Raw genomic sequence first — 20,095 nt, 5'->3', positions numbered from 1 at the left:
GGCTGTTTTATATTGCCTGTAAGGACTCTGAAAATACAGAGGTGGTGAGCTGGATTCTACAGAATGATGCAGTTAGACAGAATAACCTTTGCAATCCTACATTTACTGCACTTAATAGTCAAATCACCCCACACAGTGATAGTTGGGTTCACCCAATTCAAAACCTCATAACAATGAGGTACCGAATGGAAGGGCATCCTGCTATGCTCAGACAAAGTAACAAAAGTCCATAACATTTTATGTTAATGAATTTCATTGCTTGTTAGGAGTGTAGCTTGATCTTGATTGAGACTGCCAAGTCCAGCCAATGTTCTTCTGTGCAGTAGTTCCATCTGTATGTCAGATGTGATATTTCAGATAGCGAGCCTAACTGTAATATCAGGCCTCACATACTGGTGGTGCTGCATGACCAGAAGGCCGCACAGTGCATCAGCTCCATCTATAGGGTAGAGAAGTGAATGTAGGCATGACAACCAGCATAGTTGTCCTCTCTGTATTCTCTGCATCCAAGAAAAGTGATGGCATATATGGCCAGTAGATCACCCAAAAATGTAATCTCTTTTTAACCAAAAACACTGAGATGTCCCCAGATGAGTTGAAGGGATGGCCCTTGGTCCATACATGCATACATGCATGCATGTCATTCTAGGCTCCTGTTTATTCCCATTTCTTGTAGTACAGCACCATTTGTATATGGAACTAGATACTGCAGGCAGTCTGGCTTCATGCCAGGTACTGTCTGCAATACCTAGTCTTGCACAGAGCTTGAGCTAGTGTTTCACCAATACTTCCATTCATGCAGCTTTATACATTGGTCAAAAAAACAAAACAAAGCAAAACAAACAAGCAACACCAAAAAATAAACAAACAAAAAAACATGACAACTACATTTTTGTAGGGGTGGGGGTCAAGCCCCACAACCCTTGCTAATTATAGATACAAACTCTGAGATAACACTATGGTGAGGAAAGGGCAAAACCCCAATCCCCACTGTACTGTGATCCCATAAATCAAAGTCTCTGGTTTTCAAACTTCCATGGTTTTGATGTTGCTGGTTTGGTCTTTTGACATTTGCTCTTGTCAGCTTTTGACCTTATATATATATGTCTGTGAGTGTGTCTTTCTGTGTGTATGTGTGAGTGTGTGCGTGTGTGTGTGTGTGTGTGTGTGTGTGTGTGTGTGTGTGTGTGTGTGTGTGTGTGTGTGTGTGTATTTCTAGTATGTATGTCTATACAGAAAATGTAAAACTTGCTGCAGGACACAGACAACAGTCACGAGCAATGAAAAACCAAGATTTTATTAAGTGCTTTTCATCTTCCTAGATAGTGAGACTTCTTCAGATACCCAACAATACACTCTTGTCTTCTTATATCAACCCTACCCAATCATTTAACATCATTAATCAATTTCAAATTAACCATTTCATTTCCCTATAAAAAATTCTTTCTTATAAAATCACATTCTAAAATGCTAATAATTATCTGCAATTTTCCAAGTTAATAAAATTTGTCTCACATAAAACTCTGTCTCAACAGGGTTTTTAACTTTAATATACGCAATATTGAAGCCACTTCATTCAAACCTGGGAAGTTGCAAGCACTAGTTCTTAGCTGCCATAGAAGTTCCAGTCTTTCTAAATGTAATGTTTCTGGATCCCCTCTACAACTGCTTTTAGTTTGATCTGTACCTCTAAAGCTAAATTTTTGAGGTGGATTCTCTGTAATGTACCTTGCCAGGGCATTCTCCTGTTTACTTCTATTTATACTATAGATGTGTTCGTAAACATATTATTTTAATTTTCTGTCTGTTTTCCCTATACAAAAGGCTGGACATTGTTGACACTAGGCTAGGCATACTATTGATTTTGACTGACATTTTAATCTATGTTTGATTGTGTATTCTTTATCTTTCACTGTAAATTTCCTACCTATTGTCATGTGTTTACAGTAACTACACATCCCACATCTATACATTGCTTGTCTACTAAGAAATTTTTCTCCATTCCTTTCCAAGAGTTGCTTCAGATTAGGTCCTCTTTTGTCTATATATATATATATATATATATATATATATATATATATATATATATATGTGTGTGTGTGTGTGTGTGTGTGTGTGTGTGTGTGTACTTCTGCATTTTACAATGGAATCTGCAATATATTGTGAATATTGGTAGTTTTACAAAATTATTGTTGATGCAGATTTATATTCTGTCAATGTTTTCTGCATGTTACTGATATGTTCCATAGATTTTGTGTACCTGTCACACATGTACAAATCTAATGGAGCTATATTGACTTATGGACATTTTTTCATCGGCATATGATTTTGCACTATATGATTGTAGTTGCACTGACATCACATGTTATTTGTTGTGGCTAAATTATGCTGAGATTTGTTCATTAGTCTGAGACCCTTTTGTATACTACTTGATTTTCCAAAAATCTTGTGCGGAACTTGGTTCACTCATACAGGTTTCACAAATATTTAGGAATATGGCCCACAATATCTTCTGTCTGATGTATTTTGCAGCATATTTTTGATATAGCCAGTGCTTAATACCAGCTTCACATTCTTTAGTAAATGTAATTCTACCTCTGACATATCCATCTCCTCTACTATGTCTTTATTATTTAAATGCAATGAAGAATGCAATAAGGATGCAGCTTCTCCACCTTTATAGATTTTCATATTTGAAGCTTCCATTTATACTTATTTATTTTTTCTTTTTAAGCGAACCCATCACTTCAGCCAAGAATCATATGCAAATCCAAACTTCCAACTGATCTTTACATTACCTAATTGAGTACTTTTTAACCTCAAATTCGCAATATAAATCCTTCGTATTTTTACACCTATCTATCCTTTTCTGAATTCAGGTTTTACTTGGCCAGTGTCAATTGGTTTTCTGTAAATCCATTTGATAATAACTTACCCAATTCAAAGAAAGGTGGCAAAAAAACGAGCTAAGCAAGCAGACAGGATCACGATTTCTTTTAGCTGACTCCTCCAGTGAGATGCACGGTAGATCAGCAGTCAAAAAAGATGTCAAGCTCTTAGCTGTCAGACACAGAGGGTTGGGGTGCTGCTCAAGCTGTCTTTCTGCACAACCAGAGTGTTTTCTTCCCTTTTAAAGTACCTCACGCCTCCAAAACAAACACACCGAGAAAAAGAAGAAACTTTATAATCCAACAGCCCCGTGGCTAAACAAAAAACTGACTTAAACTTAACATTTAAAATAACTCAAAATTCGAACTAATCGTACCTTCCCTTTACCATTAACAAGAATTACCATTCTTTAAAATGTTTTAAAACAATTTAAAGATGTTACTAACTTAAAAATTTCCCACCTTTTTTTTTCTGTGATCCAGCTGCGTACTTTGTATTTTTTCTCATGTTAAGTGTTTCCTTTCTTCCTAAATCTTCTTTATCACTGAGGTGTTAAAGGACCTTTCTCAGTCTGCCCCTACAAACATATGCACCTGACAGACCACTAGCAGCCATAGCAGCATGCACAGTCAGATAAAAAAAGGATCTGTGACACTCACATCTGCTACTCTCCCTACCCAGCCAAACAAACATCTACACACAACACTGCTACACAATCTTGGCAGTCACTTCACAATGGCCAGACATACATAACTCTAATATGTATAGATTTCCACAGAATGTCCAGGGTGTGAGACCATATTTATGGCCACTGCCTCATACCACTCGCAGGAGTCTGCTAAGTCAATGGGATGATACCTTGAGTGCAGTCAATAAATAATGATATCACATACCTCTGACACCCTTACTGCAAGACATCTGGACAAAGCATGACATACTTGGGGGACAGGGGGCTGGAAAGACCGACATATCTCACATAATGGTGTTACAAACTTGAAATATTTGCCAGTGTCACAGGCTTTGCTGTAACATAATATCCCTGAGGAATATGATGTCTGAAACACCAATGGATGTCAACAGTTACACTGACTACAATCCTCACATTATCCTACTGATTCCAGAAAAAGCAGACATTGAGGAACCGACCAAACATAACAGGTGAACCCGTGGGCAATCTTTGGACATCAGGACAGTTGAGAGGTATGTCAGAGACATATCACTGTCAGACGTCAAGTCACACAGAAAATGCATGTCCAGATGAACCCTGTTAAACTAGCAGCCCTCTATGTGTATAACAGCCCTAATGACTTACAAGCTGTACTCAGTTCTGAAGCTTTGTTCCCCATGTTGCTGGGCTGTCTCCACATGTCCTCTCCTGAGAGGTATTTCCACATACTGTTTGTAAAGCTGTAGCCCCCACACCTCCATATTGTCCTCTACACAGGCAAGGGAAAGGGGCAAGGCACACATGAAGGCCATCATTATATCACTGTGTTGCTATGGCATTGAAAAATTGAAAGACAACACAGCTGCTCTGGATGAAAGTAGCAAGTGGGAGACACTGACTGGTACACAGGCCAGCACCTGCTCATGAGCAGTACCTACAAAAGGAAGCTGCTACCTATGCAACACAGGTCTCAATCCATCAACACAAAGACAGACTGTGACAACACAAACCTAACCATTTGCATTGTTGTGAGGGAACTCCTGAGCACTATAACAGGTATGTCAGTCATGTAAGCATCTAATAGAATGCAGGAGGTGGGATGCAATGATGTCAAATGGGACATTAAACAGTAGGCCACAACAAGACTTGCTGGACTTACATGCTGCTGCCCAGCACCTATGGCTATTACAGCTTGCCCTGCCTGCACTGACATGGAGCACATATCTGGTCTCTGAGTCACCCCTGCAAAGGCCAGGCCATGTATGAGTACTACTGGAGTCTCTGTTGTCCAATACTGAGTGTGTCACTGGTAGGCCAGCTACCTGGGATGTTGTAATTACTCATATGTCACCTGCAAATGCTACTCTGATACATATGTTTGTCTTACAAATGTAAGAGATGTACATAGGGTATGTGCATACTACACGACAGGTGCAGATGTGTTTGTTGAACTGTATGTGATATATGGAGCCCATACCTAACAACTGTCCAGAGTTTTGCAGACTGACCACATGTCTGCCTCATATTTGTAGTCAATGCCTCAGACAGTTGTGTATTGTCTGGCACATCACTGGCAACACATTAAAGACTGACGTCATAAAAAATTAGCATACATTTCATTGTCAGATATCATATTCTGCAGAGTACACCTATGAATGTCACACCATCTTTGCTGGAAAATAAATGTGTTTCAGCTAGATTCATAAGTTGACAGTATTTACTGGCCTTTGCCCACCACTGATGTGTGCCTTTGTTGTGCAGATGTCTTGCTCTAACAGGAGGTAGGTGTCTTACCATGACACCCATGTCAATGCAAGCGTACCTTGTCCTGTAGGATGCTGACATTTGTGCAGTCACTAACACCTGCTTGCTAGCTGTGGAGAGCACACCGACCTTGCCAGGTCAACCATCCCATCATACATGTAGACTCCAAATGGAGGCCCGCAAAGCCACAGGAGGTGGAGTGTTGAACATTAGCATACACATACACACCTCCAGGCTGGGGAAACAGTATGTCACATGGGGACAACCCAAGTGCATTTAACAGTTGACAAAACACCTACTCAGTTCATAGCTAGCTACAGGCATCCAAACATGACTATGGACACCCACCACACCTATTGGGACCTGCTGGAATCTGTCAGGATTCAATTGTCTACCCTGCTCCTGAGTTACTTCAAATACCCAACCATAGTGTGCCTGACCTATGCCACCAGAACATGAACGCACATAGATTCCTTGGTTTTGTCAATGACAATGCAGTGGATGAGCCGGTGAACACTCCTATGGCAGGTGGGAATATCATGTACCTGGACATAACCAACATGAGTAGCCACTGTAGCACTCATACAGTGCCATTTTTCTTGGTAATATCTGACCACATAGCCATCACTGTTCTGGTCACCATCTCCCCTGCTCCCCCCCTTTACAGTGTCAAACAGAATGAACTGTACACAAATGACTATAAATCCCCCAGAGTAGGTAGAAGTAGCTGTAAAGCCAACATCCAATTTGTTGGAACTAGCAGCAGTGTCCAGGCCCACACCACAATATTATGTGGGCACCCACATAGCTGGCATCTATATTACAACATCGAAGCTTTAGTTAATCAAATAAATAAAGCTTGATCTTGTAATATCAAAAGCTAAGATTGTTCAATGGCTGATTCAACCAAGGGAAACAGCTCCCTTGGTCAAATCAAAAAAACAAACAAACTTTACATTCGAAATCAAGTGGGGGGCTTTGCCCCCATACCCCCCAATGAGGGGGCTGTGGCCCCCCCCCCTACCTAACTATATCAACTCCGAGATCACTCCAAATTGGAGAAATGGGCATACTCCTCAGAATGGCCAAGGGAAGTGTTTCCCTGGGTTAAATTGGCTGTTCGACAATTTATGGTTTTGATATTACAAGTTCGAGCTTTACTTATTTGATTAACTAAAGCTTCGATCATGTAATATAGAACCCATAGCTGTATGGACTCAGCAGCACCTGACAGGACAACATCATCCCCTCAAGGTAGGGTAAACACCTGTGGTGGATGGCAGCAATACACAAATATATTCCATAATAGGTGGAAATAATTGCTGGACAGGCCAACAAGGAGCAGGTGCCTCATTGGAAGCAATGTCACCTTGGTCTGTGCAAGCAAACAATGGCACAGATGATGTACCCTAAGCCTGTCTACCAGTGCAAATTGGACACATTCACCAAGGCAAATCACTAGGCCATCCACACATATGTCTGCATTTCCAGAGGAAACACACAAATCTGCTCTGTAATGGAGGTCAGTAACTCCACATGCACATATGGTATAGATATTGGCAACCGGCTGTAGACAGATGAAGTGTAAACATCACCCACCTGCCCCCCGTGGTACACATGTGCATGTACAGCACCTGCCCCCCTCCCCTCATTATCAGGAAACAGGTCCGTAATGCCCTCTCAACACACAGAGGTCTCCATAGTCATGATACCATCCCTGGCTGCATCCCACATGAACACAGACATGGGCTGTCAGCTCCATTCTGCACTGTAGTCAACCACAGCCTGAGCACCAGTGTCATACCACCTGCACAGGGGCACCAACTATCATCCCTATACACAAAGGTGGAGTAATCCACCAACCCAGCCAATATGATACACATCAGCCTAACTAGCCTGCCCTGCAAGGACCTGGGAGGTGATATTGAATACATTATGAACAGGGACATCGGCAACATCAAAATGCCTTGGCCCACACACTATGGTATTGTCAAAGGGAGATCAGGCCTGTGAAACCTGATTGACATCTTTGCAGTGGTCAACAAACACAGGGACAAGGGGTAGATGGTGAACAATGCCTGCCTTCACCTAGCCTAATCCACTTACACTAATCCCCAGGTGGACAGGATACATAAGCCTACACAGCTAGGCACCAAACTGTAGGTTACCAGATGGGTAGCTAACTGGCCCACTGATAGTAGCCACTTAGTCAAAGTAGTAGAATCCACCTCTAATAGTAGATTCAGCCACAATGGTATACCCCAAGGATCAATCTGGGGGCCTCTACTGTTTGAGATATATGTATGCGAGGTACAGGACAATAGCCCTGTTGGGGCTGTGAAGGTGCAGTCGTGACTGCCTGCAGGTGGGGATGTCAGTTCCACTGTATCCATATGGGGGCTCTTGGGCCTCTGAGTCCCGAACACCATCCCCATCCAAGGTGTTTATCCCCCACATGTGTCATACACCACCCCTGTCTACTGTCCTGTCTATCTTGTCTGTCTTCCTACCCAGCCTACCTCCCCAGATGCACCTACAAATCTTCCCCAACATCCCACTCTCACCTTAATGAAGAAAAAAAAGCATCTGTCCCCCAAAATATTATTGCCCCATACATAGCTGTCCATTTTGTACAGGTGTCCACTGGACACATGTAATCTGGTCCAATTGGCTTGACAACACATTTCTGTTGCCCTCACCCCTCTCTCTGTGATTTAAGTGTCCATGTTTACCTCCAAATTCCATACAAATGCACAGCTGTTGCTGTATAAGAAATGGACAGCTATGGACCTTCCCTACACCCTTCCTGCACATCCCTAGCTACCTTTCATATTGTGTTTCCCTCTGCATGCCCCTTTCTCACCACTTTCCTATAACCCCTTTTTCTTTTCTTTTAAAGGAATTAGCACATGTGTAAGCAGGAGTAAGCAGGAGTAAGCAAGTCTGGGCGATGCTAAGTGAAGCCAAAACAGATTTAGCTTCTGTATGGTTAACCATATGTTGGCATTGCCTAGCATCATGCAAACCTGTGAAAACCCACTTAAAGCTGCTTAAAACTGCTTAAAACTGCTTTATTCACTTTGTCTTCATCAGCCACTGTTCTGCCTAACAACAAAATAATCAGCCTTGCCAAATCTCAAACCCAGGACTCTGTACACTACACTCAGAGCAATGTACCACTACACCATTTGAGCTGTAGGAATTTTTAATGCTTTTTCAAACATATCATGCAGTAGAGTCATTCAACAGTAGGGAAAAAGCTCTGTGGAATCACTCAGGTTTTGTATATATACCTATACAGATATACATGTATGGAGAGATCATATATATAAAAAATATGTTAATTATTCATATATATATATATATATATATATATATATATATATATATATATATATATTTGATATATATATATATATTTGATAATTTGATATATATATCTATATCTATATATCTATATCTATATATATCTATATGTATATATATATATATATATATATATATATATATATATATATATATATGTGTGTGTGTGTGTGTGTGTGTGTGTGTGTGCTCATGCTCATAACATGTAGTGCACTCATATCTCAGTATCATACCTCTCAACCTGTTAGTGCAAGAAATATGAGCCAAGGCTGTAAGAATGGGGCGACAATGGGGCCACAACTAGGGACATATTTCAAATATTGCTCTTAGAAATGTAGAAAATTACTTAAGTAACAGGGTTTATTTTAACATACATGTTCTGAAAGATATGAGGCCTGGAACTGAAATTATGTCATCATTTACTAACAGACATCCTTACATCATCTCAGTGATTTACCAAAGAAATTAGTATAAATAATGGAACAGAGACAAAATATGAGCAATAAACCTGGATGTTCTGCAACAATCCGGCCAATTAAGAGGTATGCTCAGAACCCCTTAGTGCAACAAATCTGGACCAAGAATGACAAAGTGGGGAGAGAAAGCCATTACAATAGGGACATATCTGAAATACCTGACTAGATAAGCTGAAACAGTTGCTACAGTAACACCATCTGTTCTAACATATATTGACTGAAATAGCACTACTCCAAGACTCATTGCTTCTCAGTAGTTACTGCTTGAAATCCTCACACCATCCCACTGATTTTTCAGATATACACAACAGTTTTGGGGACCAGATCAAAGATATGAGCCAGACAATTGAACATCCTATGAATATCTGAACAGAACATGACAGTAGGGAAAGTACACTGAGCTGCTTAGCATGTCACCAAGCACTGTCCAAACTACAGTCAGACTGACACAACACTACCCCAAGTCAGCTATTGGGAATTACACATGCATTTTCAAATATATCAGCCACTACAGGGATGCAACAGTAGTGAAGAACAGTCACCGGTGTGAGCCTGCATACCCACAGCCAATTTCAGCACAGTCACAGTGACATACTGGTAAGCCAAATGAACAGTAGAGTATATTGACTGTGTGAACATAAATATTATGTTTGACACTCACCCAATACCCCTACATATACTGCCCCAAGTCACACAGAGAAGTCTGACTCCTGCGTTGGTATGGGACATGTCTCAGTCTGCCCCTACAAACATATACAGCTGATAGACCACCAGAAACTGGAGCACCATGCAGAGTCAGATAGAAAAAGGAGCCATTAAATGTATCCCTCTCCCTACACAGTGCAATAAACATGTGCACACTACACTGCTACACAATCCTGACAGTCTGTTAACAATTGTTACATATACACAGACCCTTCAACTGTACAGATTCCCAAATAATGTCCAGGCTCTGTCCTCATATATATGGCCCCTACTCATAACATGTCTGGCATTCTGCTACATCACTGGGATGATATCAGGAAGGAAGGCACTAACTAATGATATACCATACCTATCAACCTCTTGCTGCATGACATCTGGACAAAGCCTGACATAATTGGGGGACAGAGGCCAAAACACAGGGGCATAATTGAAATATTGGTGTTATAAACTGAGAAAGTTGCTGGTGTTATAGGATTGTTGTAACATATCTTAACTGAGGGCTATGAAGTCAGAAACAAAAATGGACATCAGCATTTGCTGACTGCAATACCCAGGGTATGCTACTGATTTGCCAAGGACAATGACTGTCGGAGGAACAGACCAAACATAAGAGTCCAACCTCTGGCCATTCTACGGATAGCCCTACAGTTGAGAGTTATGTCAACCACATACTGTCACACTGAGACCCATGCAGAATATTCATGTCCACACAAACCCTGTTAAACTAGCATGAATCTAAATGTATAACAGCAATACTTGCATTCTGTCCCTAAGTCTGGAACTTTTTCCCCAATTTTGTTGGGCTGTCACCACAGTTGTAAGAGGTATTTCCAACTACCCTCTGTGATGCTGTTGTTCACACACCTCCATGACGTTCTCCTCACAGGCAAGAAAAAGGGGCAACATCCACATGAAGTACTCAATTATAGGAGTGTGTTGCCATGCTATTGGCTATAGGAATAGCAACACAGCTGTTCTGCATGCAGTTAGCAAGTAGGGGACACCATTTGGTGCACAGGCCATTAGCTGCTCATGAGCATGACCTACAAAAAATCAAGCTGTTGTCTATGCAAAACCAATGTATACCTTACATCTGAGAGAGAGAGAGAGAGAGAGAGAGAGAGAGAGAGAGCGAGAAGAGTGAGAGAGATACACACACAGACTGTGAATAAAATAAAAAGACTCAGAAACTAACTATATGTCAAACAAGTAAGCATGTAATGGAATGCAGTAGGGGTATGTAATAATAGGAAATAAGAAGTTAAACAAATATGTCTCAACAAGACTTGCTGTACTGATATATTGCTGATCAGCACCTATGGACATAGCATCTGGGTCTGTCTGCAGTGACACAGATCACAGCTCATGCCCCTGAGTCGCCCCAGGAAAGGATGGCTCACATGTGACTACTACTTGAGTGTCTGTTGGACAATACTGACTGTGACACTGCTAGGCTAGCTACTGAGATGTTGTAGATATCCATATGTTACTTCTAAATACAGCTATGATAAACATGTTTGTCTCAAAAATCTGAGTGACCTATACAGGGTATGTGCATAGTAAACTACTGTCGCAGACGTTTGTGCTGAACTGCATGTGATATACTGAGGTCATACCACTCAACTGTCCACTGTTATGCATACTGATTAAATGTGTGCCTCACATTTGTAGTCATTTACTCATAAGAGTTGGGTTATGTCCCGCAAATCACTGGCTGACATTAGAACATAATAGCATACGTCTGAGTGTCAGACATCCTCCAGGGAATTCTGTGTATGCAAAGCGTACTGTGCTATCAACTGACTTAAGTGTGTTACAGCAATATTAACAAAGTGTCAATAACTTTGGCCCATTGCCCCCCATTTATATGTGCCGTCCTCTAGATGTCCTGCTCTAACAGGTTGAGAGGTATGACTGAGCGGGAAGAGGGCAAATACAGTGTGCCATACTGACATAGAACAGAAATGTATATCAGGTATTACCTGTGTGGGTGTAGCTGGAAGCCTCAAAACAACAGACATGAAATGCAAAACGTCAGGTAAATAAGCTATACAGGTTGTACATGTGTGTAATCTTATTTTCAGTGCTTCCAAGAGACATAGAATTCCACAGCTACTGGTTGTTGCATTGGCCAAACACAGACATGGGTACTAGAATAATCATGATTATCCAGTTGAAACTGGAGAGGTGTCCAACTGTGTCATGACCTTGCCTACTACAAACAGCTATATAAGCACCTACATAACTGTATGGACTCAGCAATACCTGATTTGTAAAACCTGCCTCCACCATGGTGGAGTAATCCTCTTTGGTGGACAGCAGCAATACACAAACCACAAAATTGGTCGCTATATTGGCTGTACAAGGACATTTAGGAGCAGGCACCAACTTGGAAACAGGTCAACCTTTGTCTGAATAAGCATATAAGGTCATAGGTGTGTCACTGTAGTGCTAACTATGAGTACAAATTGGAGACATCCACTAAGACCAATCACAAGGCTGTCTTCACATATATCTTCCATCTCAGAGGCAACAATCCAAACCACAATCACACCACATACACACACAGCATAGCTATAGCCATCTCGCTGCAGACAGGTTAAGGGAAAACATCACCCCCCTGTCCCACCATCAGTATAGGTGGATATGCACAACACCCACTCCCCTCCCCTCATCATCAGAAAGCAGGTACATAATACCTACTCAAAGGCAACAAAATAAGTTTTCATGGGACCTGATAACATCCCTGTCTGCATCCTACATGAACTCAGGCATATGCTCCCAGCTCCATTGCACACCATACTTAAGCAAAGGCTGACCACCATTGACACCCCATCTGCAAGGAAGATGGCCACTGTCATCCCTCTACACAAAGGTGAAAGATGAATGCTGGATTATGCAATTTACTGGCTCCCATTGGGGGGAACATGACACATCAGGACCAGGAGTGCAATGAAAGCTCATACTGTGCTGATAGATGACAGGGGTATGATGTGATTGTATGTGGTGGCTAATGATAAAAAAATGTTGATGTTTAAGTTCTGTAAATAACATTGACCAATGTATGAAGTCCTGTAATGTGTTTCCCTGTTTATGTCTTCCAGGTGACATGCCATGTGTCCATCAGCCACAGTACTCTGCAGCTGAAGATGAGGCTATTATTAACCTTATGAAACAAAAGAGTCCCTGCACGTTAGGCAACTGCATGGCTCCAAAACACAGTAGTCCAATATTGAAAAAGAGGAGCCAGCAAACTATGGCAGATTAGTTTTATTATAATGAACTCATGTCAAACATGAAAATAGAGGCAAAATAACAGACCAGTTTCGGCTATAAAGCAGACATAGCCTTCATCAGTGCTATACAAATCAAAACATCAATTGCTCCATTTTGTAGTAAACATGTAAACGACCAATGAACTTCAATTTTGTTTACATGTCTACTACAAAATGGAAGAATTGATGTTTTGATTTGTATAGCACTGATGAAGGCCATGTCTGCTTTATAGCTGAAACTGGTCTGTTATTTTGCCTCTATTTTCATGTTTGACATGAGTTTATTATAATAAAACTAATCTGCCATAGTTTTCTGGCTCCTCTTTTTCAATACTGGGCTATTATTAACATTATCATCCAGCACCATGGGGTGATGCTTGGCCGTAGGCAACAGGATCAGCGGGAGCGGACTGCCATGTGGGATGAGCTGGTTCACAGGGTGAACACCATTAGCCACCATGGCCACACGTATGATTAGGTTAGGCATTGTGTGACTGACCTGATACATTGTGCCAAGCAAAGGGCTGCTGCCATGGCCAGGGACTGTGACCCTACAGGTGGGGGTTCTGCCACACAGGCCCTACTTACAGCAACAGAGGACTCCTTGCCAACCTTGAGGTAGCCCCCTCACACACCAGTCAACACAAGAAACACAAGTCGTGGAGGTGGGTGGCACCCAGGCAACAGCCACGGATCATCCAGGTAAGGCCACAGTGCACATCAATTGAATCATGTAGCAGTCATACTGACTTCTGTAGAGTATCTAGATGCATATGTGAGGCCAAACTGCATTTGTTGGTGGGGTTTAGTAATGCACTCAAGTGCACATCTATGGTGAAGGACAGCAAATTGTGTACTATCAGAACTTGTACTGTACATGTGCAGAAAAGTAGCATTCATCTTGTACCAATGCCAAATGTGAGTCTGCTGACAATACCTCTCCCCCACAACTACATAGGTACTTCTGGTCTGGATGTGGGACAGCAGTCTGAAGCTGATGAGTATGGGATTGTCCTGTTGTGGCTCACCAGTACCTCAGGCATGTTAAGGTCATGCATTTTACCATGCACACAATTGTTACTCTCAACCATATTGCGATATCTGCATATTCAACTTTGGTGGTGTTAAATTGCATTGCATCACAGTGGTCATCACAGGGGGCTATTTGCAGGAGATGTAACACATCTGTAGCATACCTCACAACCTGTAATTGCAAGAAATCTGGACAAAGACTGACAAAATGGGGAAAAAGGCCCAAAACTAGGGACATATTATATAAATTAGTGTTATACAGTTCACATAAATGATGTATACACACACACACACACACACACACACACACACACACACACACACACACACACACACACACACACACACACACACACACCTGTTAAAATGCCAGGGATTTGTGATATACAAAAATGAGAGCACAATAAAACATTTCCAAACTCTTCCAAACTTTCATGTGACTTATAACCTGTACAATTCAATTGTAAAACAAACAAATCAGTTAGGGGAACAATTATGACAAATGAAAAATGTACAAGAAGCTAGATGCATAAGTGTGCACAGGCTGAAGCTAATACTATGTTGAATCAGCTTTTGATATAATTACATCATTATGTCCTCTTGGGTACACACCTGCCATCGATTACAGAGACTCTTTGATTAACAGAAAATAACAGTCAGCTGTCCTACCAGGATTTACCTGACATTTACTCAGTTGCCTGCTACAGCAACAGCCATGGTTCACATACCACTTAAGAGGCAACAAAGGGATCTCATTTTTGAAAGGTATCATCCTGGAGAAGGGTACAAAAACATTTCCACAGCATTGCATATGCCACGGAACACAGTGCAGACAGTCATCAAAAGGTGGTGAAAATATGGGGCAACAGTGACATTGCAAAGAATAGGACATCCCTCCAAATGTGTCAAAAGACAAGGTGGAGGGAATTATGAACAGTTCCAAATACCAGTCCTTTTTGGCCCAAGATCTTCATGTGTCTTCTAGAAGGTTGTAGATGAAGAGGAATTACACCTTGCCACATGACAATGACCCAAACCAAACATCTACATAAAAAAATGGCTTCACCAGAAGACAATCAACATTTTGGAATGGCCCAGCTACAGTCCACACCTACATCCAATAGAAAATTTGTGGGGTGCCCTGAAGACGGATGTGCACAAGAGATGCCCTCACAATCTGACAGAGTTGGACGGCTTCTGCAAGGGGGAGTGTGCAAATATTGCTAAGTCGAGACGTGCCATGCTGATAGACACCTTCCCAAGTGGACTGACTGCTGTTATTAAATCAAAAGGTGCTTTAACAAAGTATTAGTTTAAGGGTGTGCACACTCATGCAACCAGCCTATTGTACGTATTTCTCCTTCTGTATGTTACCCCTAACTGATATGTTTATTCTTCAATTGGATTGCACAGGTTATAAGTCACATTAAAGGTGAGAAATTTCATGACATGATTTCTGTGGTATTGTTATGTATCAGAAAAACCTGGTATGTTAACAGGGGTGTGTACACTTATTATATCCACTGTAAGCTTAGCAAGTTGTTAGTGTAACCGGTTTTGTTTTAACATACATGTACTGCAGGTGTTGAAGTGTGAAACTCAAACTATGTCATTAATTAGTGACACCAATCCTCAAATCAGCCCAGTAATGTGTCAGACAAACACAATATTTATAAGAAACAGACCAAATATATGAGCTACACATCTAGACATTCAGCAAAATTTTGTAAAGTTAAGAGATATGTTCTGTAGGTGTTGGCACTGTGCTATACAGGTGAATAGCAATAATGTGTACATGGCTGCAGTGTACTAACACTACTCACATATCCCAGAGGTGTATATTAGTAGTAACATTAAGTGGAAAGGGCTGCAATGCATGATGTTGAGGGCCTGTCCAGAGTGCATATGTTGTGGTCTGACTGTGTTGTGAATGTCACCAGTTGGCTATTGTGATGTCTGTGTAATGCCTTTGTGCCACCTCACCTGTATGTGTGTGTGTGTGTGTGTGTGTGTGTGTGTGTGTGTGTGTGTGTGTGTGTGTGTGTGTGTGTGTGTGTGTGTGTATACATGTTTGTGTGTACCAGCAAACCTTATAGGGCAGGTATTAATTTACATATGTTGTCTTCCCCTCACAGGTGGACATGGTGGTTGCGGTCCATCCTGCTCCAAAACTGATGTCAGTGTCTCTGCAGACTCTGACAATGATGGTGATCATAGTGGGGCACAGGTGGGGTTGTCAGCGGATGAATTTGTGCCATCGGTTGGCATCCCACAGTCATCCAAAATGTCCCCTCACACAGTCACAATGCCCACACATACCCTGTCCCCAATAGCCACAGATAATGGACAGTTGGCACATGGTGGCATGGAACTGGCTAGTGTGGTGACTATGGCAAGTGTGAATATAGCCACTAGTCATGATCAAAGTGTAGGCGAGGTCCCACACAGGTGGATGGACAGGGGTGCTCAAAGGAGGACTGCTGCCCATCAAGATGCTGTTGCAAGTGCCACAGCAGGTGTTAATAGACATGCTTCAGGCTGTCATGGATGCCCAAGCATGCAACGAATGCAACATCAGACAAATACTCAGGGTCTTGGATGCAACTCTTCCTGGCTTACGTGGCAACATACATGACCTTGTTGAAGCCACACATGAAAATACTGAGGTCATGAATTGATGATGAGGTGAGACCTTGTCAATCCTTGACTGTAGCATGTCTGTTCTAGAATGTGTGGTGGGAAATGGGCATCGGCCACATGGACGTAGGTCAGCACCAACATGAGCTGAGAGTCTACACTCCTGTAGTGGCATTACCACCAGCACTACTGAAGGGAGGGTGCTGTCCACAACATAAAAGAGCAGGCCATTGGCACATAGTCCAGGCCGGTCCCATCAGGGACGTGGATCAAGCAGACAGCAGTCACCATCAGGAAGCAGTACAGCATCTGGTCTTGGGCCTGGTGGTGCCAGTCAGACCCCTGGAAGGACCATTTCCCATGTCCATGGCCAGAGATGGTGAACTGTACACCCTGCCATGTATGGTCCACAGCTGATCAACATACTCCTGTGTAGGGCAGCCACATGGCACAACTGTGTGCATACATACACACACACACACACACATTACCATCACAGCCAGGACACCTCCACACGCACACACACACACACACACACACACACACACACACACACACACCTCTGCATGGCCGATTCATAGAACACCCCCCTAAACACACACACATGATGTCAACTGTATGGCCCAGCCTAGGCCTTTGACAAACTCACACAACACCCTGTGCATATGATGATACCTGTGCCACATCCCTGTCATCCATACCACCGATGCAGGGACATGCTATTATGGTTCTGATGCACAGGGTGAATTAAGTACAGTTTAGTTATTTAATGCTGTGTAAGGTGCTGTCAGCTTGAAATTGTAATGGGTACACTTCAGAGTGTGTGTACCTTTTCAGCCATGATGCATTATTGGTGCTAGTAATGCTGACTGAATGTAGTCTCACATGTTGTATTCTGTTTGTATTCTAGGTGTATGTGTGTCAGCAGGAGGTGGCTCTGCAGAAATTGGCAACGAGGAGTATGGCAGAGTGGTAACATGTCAATTGTGTCAGAGCCAAGGTACAGCTGTATACGTACACATTTACCAGGTCTGTGTAACAGTTATTGCATGTGCCACAGAGCTTATAGGGCTGAGGGGTGTATACAGGTAAGTCCATGGTGGTTGACATCAGCAGGCCTTGCGAAGTGGACAATGGTAAGTGTAGTGGGTAGAACATACCTCAGATTGGTAAAGCCCACACCCCCAGAAGATATTGTGTTGACGAAACACAGAGAATACTGTTCCCACACACACAGTCTCTCTCTCTCTCTCTCACACACACACACACACACACACACACACACACACACACACACACACACACACACACACAGGATCACAGTTGCCAGTGTTGTGCTTGGGGCCCCTACCTATCTAGTTAGTGGTACTACAGTGTTATGCGGTTATCACAGGTGGCACATAGTGTGCTGAGTGTTCCCAGTACCTGTAAAGTGAATATCATCATGTGCCCTTGTGAGGTATGGCAATGGTGTGTGTACTGGATGTGTAGGACTCATTAGACTGTCACCTATGAGTCTACACACTCATTAACACTGCTATACACACCAATGCACACACAATTTCCAGTACTGACATTAGCAGCCCTGCCTATCATGTTATTTATGCCATACTGTTACATAGTTCCTGCATGTAGCATGGGACTTATTGTGCTGAAGAGTGTCAACAGATGCCTCTATGGTTGATGAAGACAGCAGGCCTTGTAAAGTGGACCTTGAGACATGTACTGGGAGTACCATGGCCTAAAAATGTAAAATCCACCCTAGTAATGGATACACCCACACACACACACACACACACACACACACACACACACACACACACACACACACACACACACACTTGCCAGAAATGAGATTAGAACCCCTGCCTAACTATTTTACTATAGTGTTACACAATTATTGCATGCACCACAGAGCTTATAGGGCTGAGGGTTGCCCAAATGTATGTCTAAGGTGACTGACAGCAGGACTGCTAAAGTAGGGCAATGGGAAGTGTACTGGGTGTGAATGGGTTCAAAATCTTTAACCTACAAACACACACACTTTTACCAGGACTGAGATTAGAACCCCTACCTAACTAGTTATTGGTAGTATAATATTATGCAATTATTGCATGTACTATAGAGTTTATAGGACTGAGGACTGCCCAAAGGTACTTCTAAGGTGACTAACATCAGCAGGACTGCTAAAACAGGGCACTTGGAACCGTACTGGATGTGAACAGGCTCAAATCTTTAACCTATAAACACACACACTTTTACATTTGCCAAGACTGAGATTAGAACCCCTACCTAAATAGCTATTTGTACTATAGTGTTACACAGTTTTCACATGCGCCACAGAGCTTACAGGGGTGAAAGCTGCCCAAAAGTACTTCTAAAGTGACTGACATCAGCAGGACTACTAAAGTAGGGCAATGGGAAGTATACTGGGTGTGAATGGGCTCAAAATTGTTAGCCTACAAACACACCTTTATATTTGCCAGGACTGAGATTTGCACCCCTACATAAATAGTTATTTGTACTATAGTGTTACGCAATTATCAAATGCACCACAAAGATTATAAGACTGAGAACTGGCCAAAGGTACTTCTGAGGTGACTGACATCAGTAAGACTCATAAAGTAGGGCAGTGGGAAGTGTACTGGGGGCAATGGGAAGTGTACTGGGTGTGAACAAGCTCAAAATCTTTAACCTGCAAACACACACACTTTTACATTTGACAGGACTGAGATTAGAACCCCTACCTAAATATTTATTTGTACTATAGTGTTACACAGTTATCGTACATGCCACAGAGGTTATAGGATAGAGGCCAGGCCAACAGTACTTCTACAGTGAATGACATCAGCAGATCTTGTGAAGTAGGGCAATGGGAAATGTACTGGCTGGGAATGGACTAAAACAATTACCCCTACACACACACAACCACTGTTACTTATACCAGGACTGAGATTAGGACCCCTACCTGTCTAGTTAGTTGTATGATAGTGTTACACAGTCATCACACATGCTATAGAGTTTACAGGACTATAGCCGCTCCAAAGGTACTTCTAAGGTGAATGACACTGTCAGATGTTGTAAAGTAGGGCAATATGAAGTGTACTGTGTGGGTAAGGTATCATAATACTTAGATTGATGGACACACACACAAAGGTAGGTGATGTGGTATTCCAACCTCCACCTCAGTACCATCAGATAATGAATCTCATCTTCATGCTGGCACATGCCAGTGTTTACAACTAGCATAAAACTGTCTGCAGCAGAACATGACTCTATGCCAG

The sequence above is a fragment of the Protopterus annectens genome, chromosome 5.part1, assembly GCF_019279795.1.
Source record: "Protopterus annectens isolate FY-2018-M chromosome 5.part1, PAN1.0, whole genome shotgun sequence".
Taxonomy (NCBI): domain Eukaryota; kingdom Metazoa; phylum Chordata; order Ceratodontiformes; family Protopteridae; genus Protopterus; species Protopterus annectens.
The sequence above is the reverse complement of the archived record's forward strand: the minus strand, read 5'-3'. Positions refer to the sequence as shown.